Source organism: Bactrocera oleae, chromosome 3 (assembly GCF_042242935.1).
Source record: "Bactrocera oleae isolate idBacOlea1 chromosome 3, idBacOlea1, whole genome shotgun sequence".
NCBI classification, from domain to species: Eukaryota; Metazoa; Arthropoda; class Insecta; order Diptera; family Tephritidae; genus Bactrocera; species Bactrocera oleae.
Genome location: NC_091537.1, coordinates 43,762,016 through 43,777,939, shown reverse-complemented (window position 1 = coordinate 43,777,939; position 15,924 = coordinate 43,762,016). Strand labels below are relative to the sequence as shown.

The following is a 15,924-nucleotide window of genomic DNA, read 5'->3' as shown; positions in this document are numbered from 1 at the left end:
TACTTGAATTATTTAGTTGTAGAGATATTTTTGTGTATTTGAACACAACGGTAAGCAGTTAGGCAATCAAGAGTTCGTTGGAAATATATTTTTTACCAAACTGTTTTATATGTTAGCGGTATTTCGGTTTTTACCGGAAAATAAACCGATATATAGAAACAGTTTGGTGACCGCTATTTTTTGTTATTGCCTTTATTAAGACGGATTTATGTAATAAATAAACCGCAAAGGCATAAATTTTAACATACATATAATAATAGGATATATACAGATACTAAATGGAATCGATACGACTCACTTTGGGGCTTCCGCCAAGGGGTTTTGGAGCCAATGTTATATATGTGCTTGTGCGTGTGCATTCGTTATGTAGTTTCTTAATATTTCGCGTACGTTGTTGGTTTTTCTTTTTTTTTTTATATATTATATATATGTTTGTGTCACTTCACTTCACTCACTTTCTTCTGTTTTTTTTTTGTTTTTGTGTTCGATGTGTATATGTATGTCACTCCACTGCACCGCACTTCTATCTTTTGTATATATATATATTTTTTTTTGTTACTCTTTTTTTTTTTGTATATGTATATGTGTTTGTTTCTTTCTTAAGTCATATATTATTTATATATATTCTTTCCTATTTTTTTTTCACTGATTTTTGGTAATTTCACAGCCTTTCACGTTAGGTTTTTATTTTTAAACACCCATAGTGCCGTCCACTAGGGCTCGAAGGACCATAGTTAATCTGATGCTAATTTGCACTAAAGACCCACCCACCACTTTCACTTACACACCTGTGATCGAACAAACCGCCAAACTAAGAAGACGAAAATATATGGTTTTCAACAGTTAGTTTAATTTATTTCACACAATCGTTTGGTTTTCAACTGTAATGAATTTATATAACACAATCGTTTTCCACAATTAAATGTTACTTTGAATAAGTTTAAAAACGGTGTAGCTTTCCGGGGTGGCTCGGCAAAGGACTCGGCTGATGCAGTTGCGACGGCGATCGATCGAAAAAAGGGGCCCGTATGCAGTCGTCGATCCCTTTTGTTGGTTGGGTAGAGTGGTGAGATCGTGGGTGTGTTGGTGGTGTGGTGTGAGTTGGTATCCCTCGGTGAATTGTGTGAAGTTCTATGTAATAGTGTGTGGTGTTTTCGGGAGTGGATGGTATTGTTGTGGTGTGTTGGAATGTATCAGTGTTGCTTGTGAAGTGGTGTGTGGTGCGAGTACAGGGATGTTTGCTGGGAAGGCTTATAGCTTATTTAGCCAGTCTCTATCCACACAAGTTGCGGCACTGTGGGCTCTTCAAGGGCATGTCGCCGACACAACGTAAGCAGGTTACCCAGGCGCATGGGCATTGTTACAATTGTCTGGCACATACACACACGACGAAATAATGCAATTCCGGGCCTTTGTGCCAAATGTGTGGCAGGCAGCATCACACGCTGCCGAAGAACGGCACCCCGTCCTGAGTCTCGTCCATGGAGTCACCGAAACACAACACCGACTAGGCGTAGGACGCACTATCGTCGCCCATGCGGACTCAGCAACGTTGTGGCAACATTGCAACAGCTTCAGCGACTGCTAGACTAAATATTCGCCAGGAGGGCCGGGATGGCTAAATGAGTTAAGCTTCCCGCCCTGAAGAACTCAACTACACCACACAACACACCTCTCACAAGACAACCTTGGCACACACACCACACCTGGAAACAGCACACCCATACACCACATACCGATACACTACACTACTGGACAGCCCAACATACAAAACATCTGTCCTCGAAGCGGACAGGCCCCTTCTCACAGCGACTTTTGAGCAACAAACAACGGACTTTCCTTTGGCACGTGAGTCACCTCGTCTTTTGATCGATTTTTATTCATATATTTACCACCTCTCCAGTGGTATAAGACCAGGTAGTGATTGATTTCAACGCAATTTTTTTTATAATTATTGAAAGGGTATAAGTTAGCACCAAATAAGCTATCCCTCCCTAAAAATATCAAACTCCTAACTAACTAAACGTAAAGTGCAATACGACTCTTCACCTGAAGGCCATATTGCACGCGCAATAAAAAAGTGCTGACCGAACACTTGTTTCCCGTGGGAACGGAATGTCAACCGTTTCCCGTAAACAACATCGGCAGCGCTGCTTTAGAAGTTAAGCTTAATGTTAAGTAAAAATAGAATTAAGATTCAGTGTAATTATTATACTCATAAATAAAGGACTTATGCTCCATTGAAAAAATATTTTTTTACGGGTTTTATTAAAAGAAAACCTAACTGGCGCCCGAGCAGTTAGTTTCGGTAATTCCAATGAAGAAAAGCGGTCCGCGTGTGAAATAAAATATATTAAGTGCCACAAAAAAGTGCCACGTAAATAATAAGGAACCTTTAAATAAAAAGAAAAAATATATTAAGTGCCACAAAAAAGTGCCACGTAAATAATAAGGAACCTTTAAATAAAAAGAAAAAATATATTAAGTGCCACAAAAAAAGTGCCACGTAAATAATAAGGAACCTTTAAATAAAAAGAAAAAATATATTAAGTGCCACAAAAAAAGTGCCACGTAAATTATAAGGAACCTAAAAATAAAATAAAAAAAATAAATAAATATAAAGTGCCAAGAAAAAAAGAGGAAATAAAATAAACCACCGTGGGACAAGTATTGTCATTTCCAAGATAGAGGAAGTGAACAATACCAGCGAATCAACAAAGGAAAAAATTACCGACTAAAAAGTGTGAAGAAGGAGGCCCCTGAGTAGCAGACGCAAAAAGGACGACGAGGGAAAAGACGTCAGCCGCTTCACCAGAACGATGATCCTATTATTGTAAGTTTTAAATATATATAAATAATAAAATAATAAATAAATTCAGAAAAAAGAGAAAAAAAGCTAGATCTATAGCTCTAATAAATGTAAAATCTTAAGAATTCTATACCATAATTCAAATTATGTTTGCAACATTGTAATTGTTTTACCACTTACAAATATTATTACTACTATATCAATTTATTTTAAAATATTTGTGACTAATTTCAAAATATCTAAACATAAAATCAGGGTCGTACACCCTATAAAATAAAAAATATATTCAAGCTGCAATTCACCACCTACGGGGGGACCCTCCAGCTTATAACAAAAAATAACTCTGCGATTCACCAAAAAAGGGACCCTCCAGAGACTGATCAAAATAAAACAAAATATATACAATTTTTTTAAGTGAAGGAAAAAACGTTTGAAATGAATCAAGATTCGATTATTAGACCTCCTGTCCTTAGACAACCCCCCAGTGCGCAAGCACCACCCAATCCATCCCAGCCTGCCAATGCCACCCCAGAATTTAGGGAGATCATAAGAAATCTCATGACAGAAATCCTCCAGACAGACAATTCAATTCTACACAGAGATAATATACAACAAATAATGACAGACCAGACAATCGACGAACGCTTTAGGGACAATATTTCAGATATGGACAAAGTGCCAGATGTTGTTCGTTCCTTACGGGAATTTAATGGCAAACATACTGAATTTAGTAGTTGGAAAAAAAGCGTAGAGAGGATACTTAAAATCTACGAACCATCAATAGGTACGCCAAAATACTTCGGTATTTTGAACGTCATAAGAAATAAAATAGTTGGAAGTGCGGATGCTGCACTTGAAGCTTATAGCACTCCACTAAATTGGAAAGCGATCTCTCGCTGCCTTACAACCCACTATGCAGATAAGAGAGACCTTAGCACCCTTGAATATCAGATGACCTGCTTGATACAAGGACGCAAAACAATTCAAGAGTTTTACGCTGAGGTCTACACACACCTTTCCCTCATCCTTAACAAGATATCATGCATGGAAATCAACACCGAAGCTATGCATGTACTCACCAATACATACCGCGACAAAGCACTGGATACCTTTGTAAGAGGACTATCAGGTGATCTTTCAAGGCTTCTCGGAATGAAAGAACCCTCCGACTTACCCGAAGCTCTCCACCTCTGTACAAAACTGGAGAATCAAAATTATAGATCAATCCACGCCAATAACCAATACAATATGCCAAAAGGAACAAATTTTCGCCAAATTCCACTTCAACAAAAACCCTTCATTCCTCCAAGGAAATTCCAACCACAGAATCATCCTTTTTATCCAAATCTTGCCTACATCCCTCAACCAAATTTCCCTTCACAATCTCAGAACCAGCAAAACTTTTATCAACAGCCATCTTACCAGCAACAATTCTACCAACAACCCACATACAGGCAATCTCAACATTTACAACCATTTTACTTTAATAAACCTTTCAACAACCAGACATTTAATAACCCACCGCCAAGACCAATAGAACCAAAACCACCCGTACCCATGGAAGTTGATCAATCACTACAGACTAGGAACGCAAATTATATTAATAGACCAAATAACAATAATTACCCGCAAAAGCGACCACCACCCGCACAGTCGCACCAATATAGCAAAAATGTTCCAAACAAGATTCAAAGAGTAAACCACATCTCTCAGAGTATTGAACCCACTACAACTGAAACTTATAATGACTATAACAACCAAGATTACAACCCCGGATACCAAGACCAACAATGGCAGGACTACTATAACACATATGAACAACAAGATCAACACGATCAGTACAACGAAAATGAATACGCAGACGTCCATTTTTTAGATTAGCCTCCTCATCGCTTCCTTATTTCGAATGCAAGACAAGCGATGGAAGAATCCTTAAATTTCTCATTGACACCGGCTCAAATAAAAATTATATACAATCAGATTTAGTACCGAATCCGAAAAGAAATGATAACCATTTTTTTGCAAATTCTGTTGGCGGTAAAATAAAAATTACGCATCACACCTTTTTAAATTTATTTAATATAGAAGAATGCAAATTAAAATTCTTCTTATTACCAGCTCTTTCAACCTTTCATGCAATACTTGGACATGATAGTCTAAAAGAATTATCAGCAGTAATACATACTAGAGAAAATTTTATGATTGTAGCAAATAGACGGAAAATTCAACTCCATCAATATAAGGCTCAAGATGTTAATTCAATCCAAATCTGTGATGAGCATATGAAATCTTCAGAAAAGAACGAAATTAAACAACTTATACAAAAACACAAACACTTATTTTCGGAACCCAACGAAAAATTAACTTATACAACAAAAGTAGTAGCAGAAATCAGAACAAATTCAGACACACCTATTTATTCAAAATCTTACCCATATCCGATTAGTCTAAAACAAGAAGTAGAAAAGCAAATAAATAAATTACTAGAAGACGGTATTATTAGGAAATCCAGATCACCATATAACTCACCCATATGGGTTGTACCCAAAAAAGACGACGCATCAGGCGAGAAAAAATTCAGACTGATTATTGATTACAGAAAACTAAATACGGTTACTATTGCAGACAGATATCCCATACCAGAGATAAACGAAGTACTGTCACAATTAGGGGAAAATCGAGTATTTTCGGTAATCGATTTAAAAAGTGGTTTCCATCAAATTCCTCTTAAGGAATCTGACGTGGAGAAAACAGCTTTTTCGGTGAACAACGGAAAATATGAGTTCACTAGACTACCATTCGGACTAAAGAATGCCCCATCCATATTCCAAAGGACATTAGATGATATACTCAGACAACACATTGGAAAAATATGTTATGTCTATATAGACGACATAATAATATTTAGCAAAGACGCAAAATCACACTCAGAACATATAGACACAATCTTCGATACACTCCGTAAAGCCAATATGAAAGTTCAAGCAGACAAATGCGAATTCTATAAAGATAAAGTAGAATTTTTAGGATTTATAATTTCATCTGCTGGAATTTCCACAAACCCATCTAAAGTAAAAGCCATAGAAAATGTCCCATATCCCAAAACACTTAAAGACCTTAGATCATTTTTAGGACTCTCAGGATACTATAGACGCTTCATAAGAGACTACGCAAAATTAGCAAAACCACTTACGAACTTACTTCGTGGTGAAGAAGGCAGAATTTCGAAAAATATTTCAAAAAAAATTAGTATTCAATTAACAGAAGAATCCAAAGAAGCATTTGACAAAATAAAATCCGCTCTCATCTCAAAAGACGTCATACTCCAATATCCCAATTATAATGTAGAATTTAATCTTACAACAGACGCTTCAAAATATGCAATAGGCGCAGTACTAGAACAAAACGGTAAACCCATTACTTTTATTTCTAGAACCTTAAACAAAACAGAAGAAAACTATGCAGTTAACGAAAAAGAAATGCTTGCCATAATCTGGGCACTCAATTCTCTTAGAAATTATCTGTATGGTCAAGCTAAAATTATAATACATACTGATCATCAACCACTAACCTATTCACTTAGTAACAAAAACAACAATTCAAAACTAAAGCGATGGAAATCAATTCTAGAAGAATATAATTATGAATTAAAATATAAACCTGGAAAATCCAACATAGTAGCGGATGCACTCTCTAGACCATTTCAAATAAACTCATTATCAGTAGCTACAAACTCAGATGACAGCTCATCTCATAATCTAATTCCCTCAGTAGAAGCCCCAATTAATGTTTTCAAAAACCAAATCTTCCTATTAATAGGACAAGAAAATAGCTATCAATTTAAATTACCCTTCCCAACTTACCATAGACATATAATAACCAAACCAAATTACTCAACTGAAGACTTGTTAGCAATTTTAAAAAGAAGACTTAACCCTTCAGTAATAAATGGAATATTTACTTCAGAAGAAATAATCGGCAGAATTCAAGAAATTTACCCAATACATTTTAGTAATTACAAAGTTAGACACACACAAACAAAAGTTAAAAACCTAGAATCGAATGAAGAACAGGAAAACCAAATATTAATAGAACATAAAAGAGCTCATCGAAATGCAATAGAAAATAAAAAACAAATTTTAGAAAAATTTTATTTTCCAAAAATGTTACAAAAAATCAAAGTAATAGTTAAACAATGCAGCATTTGCGCAGTAAACAAATACGATAGACACCCAAATAATCCAGAAATTCAAGCAACCCCAATTCCAGAATATCCAGGACAAATAGTGCATATAGATATATACATAGCCGACAAAAATTTAATATTAACAGCAGTTGACAAATTTTCCAAATACGCACAAGCAAAACTAATAAAATCAAGATCTTCAGAAGATATACGAGAACCACTTAGACAAATCATTTTCAATTTTGGAGTACCGCAGAATATTATAATAGACAACGAAAAATCTTTAAATGCCAACTCAATAATTTTTATGTTAAAAGACCAACTTAGGACTAATATACATAGAATACCTCCACACACCAGCACAGCTAATGGACAAGTTGAACGTTTCCACTCCACTTTATCAGAAATAATAAGATGTTTAAAATCAGAGAATATAGAAAGATCCTTTCCAGAACTTCTAGATAGAGCAGTTTACGAATACAATTATTCCATACATTCAACTACAGGACAAAAACCTGTCGAATCATTTTTTGGACGAAGAATATATACCAACCCTGAGCAATATGAAAAAGCAAGACAAAATAATATACAGAGACTGAGACAGAAACAGGAACAAGATTTAACTCTTCACAATAAACACAGAAAACCATTTAATAACTATAACATTGGACAAACAATTTATATCAAAATTAATAAAAGATACGGCAATAAACTGACTTCAAAATATAAAAAAGAAATAGTAAAAGAAAATCATAACTCCACAGTTACAACACAATCCGGCAAAATAGTCCACAAAAGCCTTATAAAAGGATAAAGAATAATAATAATAATAATAATAAAAAAAAAAAAAATAAAAAAAAAAAATAAAAAAAAAAAAAATACTATTTTGAAAAATAAAACCCTTATCCTCTCCTTTCTAGATTTTTTGCTGCGGTAACTACAGCAAATGTGCAAATTCTAGATTACAGTTCTTCCCAATTGATAACAATAGACAACGGACCAGCAAAATTGCAAACAGGGAATTTTAAAATTATTCATATCATAGAGACAGAACAGTACGAAAATATAATTAGTACTCTTGAAACAATAGTATTAAAAAAATTAATGGCACACCCTCTTCATCCCATTCTATCATCCCTACTAAACCAATCCAAAACCTACTTAAATTCAATTAAAATTAATAAAAAATTACAAAAGAGATCACTAGATTTTATAGGTACCGCGTGGAAATGGATAGCAGGAAATCCTGACCATAGCGACTATGAGATCTTAACTAACAAAATGAATAATGTTTTAGAAAATAATAACCAACAAGTTATTATAAATAAATTAATGAATAACAAAATAAATGAATTAATTAATATCACAAATAAATTAACAAAAGCAATTGAAGAAGACAAAAAGATGGAATATGACTTAGTTCTAACCATCAAATTCAAATTAGAAATTATAAAAGAAGAATTAATCAATACGGCTTACGCAATTCATTGGGCCAAAGCCAATATAGTAAATTCATTTATATTGTCAGATAAAGAAATGAACATAACAAAAAAAATTATAGAAAATGAAAATATACCATTTTTTAATATAGACGAAGCGTTAGAATTCGCTGAAGTCAAATTAGCAGCAAACGAAAATTGTTTAATTTATATAATAAGTTTACCGACAACGGGAACTGAAGAATGTAGGTCTACAGAAATACGACCAATAAAGAAAAACGAAGTAATAAATAAAATAATGTTTAAACTAATATTATTATGTCCAAACAAAGTTTATGGCATATATACGAATTGTAAATCATATAACAGCATATCAATTTGCCCTAAAAACGCAGTAAAAGATATATCAGATGATGCATGTATCACACATTTATTAAATAGTAAAACGGAAAATTGTACGAAAATCAATAATGAACATATAAAATCGGTCGAAGAAATTTCAAGCGACTTAATATTTTTAAATCAATTTAATGATGTAATAAAAATTAATAATGAAAGTTTAATGGTAAATGGCACATATTTAATAAAATATCATAATGCTAGCTTAGAAATAGATGGAATATTGTACAACTCTAATATGATAACAGGAAAAAAGCCATTACCGGCAATATTACAGCCATTATCTAAATATAATAATTTAGAAGAAATATTGTCATTAGAATCAATAAAAAAATTTCAAACTAACGAGACTATACATTTGAATCTATTAAAAAAACAAAATAATGTATTTTTCTCAATAAATATATTGTCAATGTTTGTAATATTAATTTTAATAATATTAATGTTCAAAAAAATGAGAATTAAAAATAATTCTAATGTAACTGAAACCAATACAAATGAAATTGGTATTCAAAATTTGTCAAGATTTTTTGTAAGAGCGTCGAACGAGGACGTTCGAATTTAAGGGCGGAGGAGTTAGCACCAAATAAGCTATCCCTCCCTAAAAATATCAAACTCCTCACTAACTAAACGTAAAGTGCAATACGACTCTTCACCTGAAGGCCATATTGCACGCGCAATAAAAAAGTGCTGACCGAACACTTGTTTCCCGTGGGAACGGAATGTCAACCGTTTCCCGTAAACAACATCGGCAGCGCTGCTTTAGAAGTTAAGCTTAATGTTAAGTAAAAATAGAATTAAGATTCAGTGTAATTATTATACTCATAAATAAAGGACTTATGCTCCATTGAAAAAATATTTTTTTACGGGTTTTATTAAAAGAAAACCTAACTTATACATTTTGTGAACCCCCTTTTAAAGAAACAAAACTATTTCTTCTTCGTTTAATTTTAAGCTCACTTGCCCATACGCGTAGTGATTTTGTCAAGTAAGTAGTGGTGTTAACAGTAATATACCTTAAAATGAAAAAAAACTGAATTTATCACACAAATCAACACAATTAAAACCTTCGTATTGAAAACCATGTGATGCTTCACTCATTAACCATCAACACTTACTGCGTAGCTCTCTCTCCCTTTCTCCTCCCATTACCAAAGGCGTTAAACACCTAACTCAACCGTACCGTTGCTCACTAATAGATGCTTCATACACCCTAACCATTACTCCATTTGGACCACATGGAGGAAGTAAGCCCATGCGAAAAAATCATCAATGGCAAATACTACTAATTTTACTTGCCACATCTTGCATTAGTACAACCAGAAAAAAGAACAACTAAAGTAAGAGTTGTCTTCAATGCCTCAAGATCCACTAGCTCAGGCGATTCTCTAAATGATATCCTTTTTAAGGGACCTACGCTCTAACCAGATTTAGTGCTACTTATTTTAAATTGGCGTATTATTTTCCGAAAATCCCCCCATAGTCCCCTAAGCGACTATAAACTAAAAACAGTTACATTTGGCGTCAACTGTACTCCATATCTAGCCAAGTGTTAAAAGCACAAACGTATGTAGACGATATCCTGTCTGAAAGCCACAGTCTTCCACAAGCATACGATTCACTATCACAAGTGTTACAAGCCCACAAAACCGTAGGGTTTCTGTTGAAAAAGATAACGGCGAACCACCCTAATATTTTAAAAACAATACCAAATGAAAATTGGTTAGATACTAATTACCTTCAAATCCAAAAGGAAAGTACAACAAAAACTCTGCGATATCTGACAAGTTTTCATACACTACAGAGCCAATACCTGCATTCTCCGCCATAACGAAGCGACAAATTCTATCCTCTGTGGCAAAACTTTTCGACCCCGCAGGATGGCTTTCGCCAATTATGATATAAGCCAAAATCCTAATACAAGAATTATGGTTAGATGGAACTAACTGGGACGAACAAGTAAACCCACTTCGTGTGGAAAAATGGTCCTAGTTTGCATGCAATCTAAATAATATCTCAAAGATACAAATCCCACGATATGTAAACTATGCCACAGAGCACTAAGTCGAACGACACGGTTTCTGTGACGCGTCTGAAAAGGCATATTGCGCCAATATATACGTTCGCACACAAAGCGACACTGAGACCACAAACCACTTACTAGTAGCAAAAGCAAAAGTGGCTCCCTTAAAAACAATAAGTCTACCACGAATTGAACTGTGTGGAGCGCTACTATAAGCCAAACCAGTACCCATGGTGCGAATGCATTTAAACATGGGAAAAAGACAAATTGTATCTATGGTCCGATTCTGAAAACGTACTACCCTGGTTAGAAAAACCACCACATGCATGAAAGACGTATATTTCCAATCGAACGTCTCAAATACTTGACCTAGAAAAATGACATCCTCGAGCGATTTTCCGTAATATTATGACGGTAAATGATAGATGGGGGGGGGGGGGGGGGGGTGTTTCGAAATTGACGTCATTCGTATTTATTTATTTATAGTTTATTTTTCACGTACAAAAAGATTATTTCTAAAGAAATTTCTTCCAGCACACCTAGTAAAATACTAGCTGCCCGCCCTGGTTTCGCCCGTGGTACATACATGTATTATACATATAAACCTTCTTTAAGAATCAGTCTATCTATTTAAAAAAAACCGCATCAAAATCCGTTGCGTAGTTTTAAAGATCTAAGCATACTAATAAACACAATACTTAAATATTAACTACAATTTAATACTATACTTATACTTAATTACACGTCTCATACTAAGGAAAGATAATGTTCTTGTGATATTTTGCAAGTATTTAATGGTATTAATTATTGAACTCATTATTTATTTATTTATTTATTACAAGGTCAAGGCATGTCTACATTATTTTTTTAAACTATAAATTACATCGTACCTATGAAAATAGTTTGTATGCGACACTGTGTTTATTAAACGAAGATTGGCGGCGACTCGGAGAATAAAAGAAATCGGCGCTGTTTAAACAAAGTCGGCTTCCTTTGTCTTTGGCGCGCACCGGCACCGTTGCGGACCTGCGGCCTTCGTTCGCTGTCAATCTGAGTACGAACGTGAACGATGCAACACGTTTATCCGCGCAGATTTTTCCATCACGCGTTTAACGCAAATTCGATAATTAACAAAATCAGAAAACTGCTATTTATTACTATAGTCGATCCGCAATGGTTATTGACTTACAAAAAGTGCACCAGCGATTGTTTTCTGCTGTGAAGAGACGATATTTTGATAAAACCCCTCAAGCCGCACAAAAGCTTTGCGGTCATTAAGAAATGACGATAAGATGATTATAGGGAGGGGGGGTCTAAAATCTGAAAAAATCGATGATGTAATTTATGGACGGCCCCTTTTCAGTAGGCATTAGCTAGCCCTGGCGAAATAGGGGATCACTACTTATTCATTTACTTTGTGTAATTTTTAAGTGTTTTAAGATGACACTCAACACTTTATTTTGCTGGTGTCGAAAAGGCTAAGAATGTGCTGTGTCATTTGAAGCACACCACCTTGCGGAAGGTAACGGCTAACACTGCAATTTATACGCAGAGAACTGTCATCTCGTAATATCAAAATTATGTAATTCCCTACTATGAGGTGAGGATCAAGAATTCGTAAATGTCTACTATAAAATTTCCGATTTCAATCCAACACGCAATTCGCCATAGTTGTATGGTAAGCCAAAGAGTCTGTGCGTAGATGAATACAAGTAAATAAATTATATAACTTTTCTAGATGGTATATATATTCGAGGCCATATATCGGCATTACAATAATATATAAGTATGAATAATTTAATCACAACTGACCAATATTGTATATTTCTATGATGAATGTATATATGTACTGATTTGTATGAAATGTTAAAATTTCAGTACAATTTTACCCTAACATATGCATGTATTTATTTTTTAAATACTAGCATGGCCATCCCGCTTCGATGAGCTGAAATTAAGCATGCTTAAATTAAACAATTAACAAAACTCGATAAAGATAATATTAAAATCGCCACAATTATGATCGTCATTCTTCTTCAATTTCGTTTTCTTTATCTCGTTTTTCCAGCGGGTGAAGATTTTGACCCACACCCATAAACAAATTAGTTAATATTATATTATCTCTGTGATCGACGCAGACACAAATTTGGCTTGATTCAACGTTGACATTACAAGTATAATTTCGTTGTATAGCTCGTGCATTACAAACATGAACAACCTAAAAATTAAATTAATTAATATCCAATCTAGTGAATTGACAAATAATTACCCTGTTGTTCATTGAATTTCAAAATAAATAGCGCCGAATAATCCCTCAGGATCATTAGTAGGTAATTGATATTATTATGTTCAACAATAAACTTAAAAAAGCTAATAGTTCCAGACGTTCTCACACCGATTACTCTTGAAATTACAATAACAATTCTTGTACAAAAAATAAATAAATAAAATTTTTAATCATTAATTTCATTACAGTAATACATGAAAAATTACCTGTAATTCTGATTGATTTGGAAAATTTGTCCGACAGCTGCCATTAGTTTGACTAATGACCAATTTGACCAAAAGTGAACTTGTTTGATAATTTGTTAATTTATTAATTTTACAACTATATATATAATTTTTCTGTATTTTTATTATTTTTCGATTCAATATTTATTGCTATTTAGCTTTAAAAACTATGTTTATTTATGTATTAATTTATTGAAACCGTGGTTACTAAAAGATTTTAACTTAAATATTAAAAAATAAGCTGAGTAAATGTTTTAAATAACACTCTTTGGGGTATGGGGTCAAAAAATATATGTTATTTAAAAAATATCTACTTTTTATTCTCCAAAACTTTTGGAATCAAAAGTTTTATTTGTTCAAAAAACATCAACGTGTTCTGAAATGATTCACAAAACGACGTCTACAAAAATTAATGAAATTGATTTAAAAAAAAAGGTAAAACTCCCCAACTTTAAAACAATTTAAATTTTCGGGAAAACTTTAGTTTAGCATCCCACGATTTCAGGGTTAAAAGGGGTATGGTTGGATAGAGGAGATTCTCCAGATCACGAATATATATAATTATTGCCGCCGGAAACTTATAGTTTTCGAGATATTTGCATTTTAAGTTGAAACTTTCACAAATTTTATTTTAAAATTTCTCGATTTATGGTTAACTTTTCTTTTATATTATGCACTTTTTATACACTAACACTTCACTACATTGTTTCTACATATTTTTTTTTGTTAATTATTTAAATATTTGCTTTAATTAAGCATTTTATTTTTACACAATTTTGGTTATATGCACAATAACAAATGGGTTCCATGTTGTCAGATAATAAGTGTTGCCATATCCAAACGAATGACAGCAATCAAAATAAATAAAAAACCCAATTACCCTCTACAAAATAATATGAACTAAATTTTCCATTTTAATAAAAGAAACAGGTTTTATGGCTTAAAGGTATGTTTTATTGCATCTAATAGTTTTACGAATGGATCGTGATGCTGATTTGCAACATTTTTACGCCATACGTATTCATAAATCAAATTCGAGAAATCTTCACTGTTATTATAATTGTCTTTTAAAAAAAACCGTTTGATAACGCGCCACTGGGATTCTATCCTCTGCGTGTGTGTTCCATCTTCGGCAACAAACGGATTTTCTGGATCGCTATGGTTAACGCGTCGGTGCTCATACTCGTGACTGGACAGGCAGTCGTACGCCTTCCAACAATCAGTACATATGATGCTACCTTGTAAAACGTGTCTCTGAATTAAGGGTATGAGCACTTCAGCAGACCTCACATTATCGGGACACACTTTCAGCCGAAGGTCGTCACTCCCATCCTCTACCATCCCTAAAACCCAGTGGCCTTCCACTCTCCGTCCTAAAAAAGAAAAAATTAAATAATTAATAATAAATAATAATGTATTTGTTATATTTTCGTTTCCCGAATTTGCTCTCGTCTATTTGAACAATTTTACCAGGGCCGCCAATTTTACCTACCGCTACCTGGTGATCAACCTGGTATAAAACTACAGCTTCGCGGCACTAATTGTACCAATCACATATGGTAGCGCTGGATAAAATTGGCTCCTTAATAAAACTGTTCTTTCGAACTTGCGAATGGGACCAGTGCGATGCAAATGCAAACATTATATAAAAAATCTGAGGCAGTGGTATTTTTGCGTTTTCAAACCATGTCCCACTCGAACTCGACACCGCAGTCCGTTTACGGCAGGCACCTTTCCGGCATCGGAATATGCCAACCGTGCTCCTATCTGATAAGGATACCAACATAGGTATCCTATGCGTACGACATAGTTTGCTTTTTAAAATTAAACCCTCCTCCTCTGCAAACGATATACATTTCTCCGTTGTGTCGAAATTTTGAATTATTTTAGGGAAATTCCACATTTCCTTAATTTCGGACACTTTGAGAACGTTTGTTTTTTTTACCGCACCACGGCTGGTTGACGGTTCATTACAATCTATTTAAAAGTCTAAAGTAATATTTGTTATAATTTTAAATTTCTAATAACATACCTGATGTATTTCCACTCATTTTCTCAAAAATTATCACAATTTAAAAAATTAGGTAAAAAATATAAACACTTGCGGAATGATTTATATGCACAATATTCACCAATTAAATTTGAATATGAAAATAATGGCAAAACGGACAAAAAAAGAAACGGTACCTTGTTTAGTTGTAGAAAATTCCGTTATAGAAATTGAAGTTTAAAGAGAGTGATATACCCTCTTTAACATTAATTTTTTGTATTTAGATTTCCTGTTTGCACTGGCGGCCTTCGGCCGCGCTTCAAAAAAATAACCCTGGTCGGTCCAACACCGGGGTGTTCGAAATTCAATCGCGTGAAACTTCTTTCCGCACTGGCGGCCTTCGGCCGCGCTTCAAAAAAATAACCCTGGTCGGTCCAACGCCGGGGTGTTCAAAATTCAATCGCGTGAAACTTCTTTCCGCATTGGCGGCCTTCGGCCGCGCTTCAAAAAAATTACCCTGGTCGGTCCAACACCGGGGTGTTCAAAATTCAATCGCGTGAAACTTCT

General features: G+C 34.2%; 1 long non-coding RNA gene and 1 pseudogene across 1 annotated transcript; one reads left to right on the top strand and one right to left on the bottom strand.

The window, feature by feature from the left end:
• Positions 1–1,334: 1,334 nt before the first annotated feature.
• Positions 1,335–9,691, top strand: LOC138856143 (uncharacterized). Its single transcript, XR_011395199.1, has 2 exons — positions 1,335–2,833; positions 7,916–9,691. It is a non-coding gene; the product is annotated as an uncharacterized lncRNA (long non-coding RNA).
• A 4,609-nt stretch (positions 9,692–14,300) lies between these two features.
• Positions 14,301–15,336, bottom strand: LOC118681009 (uncharacterized; annotated as a pseudogene).
• Positions 15,337–15,924: the final 588 nt, after the last annotated feature.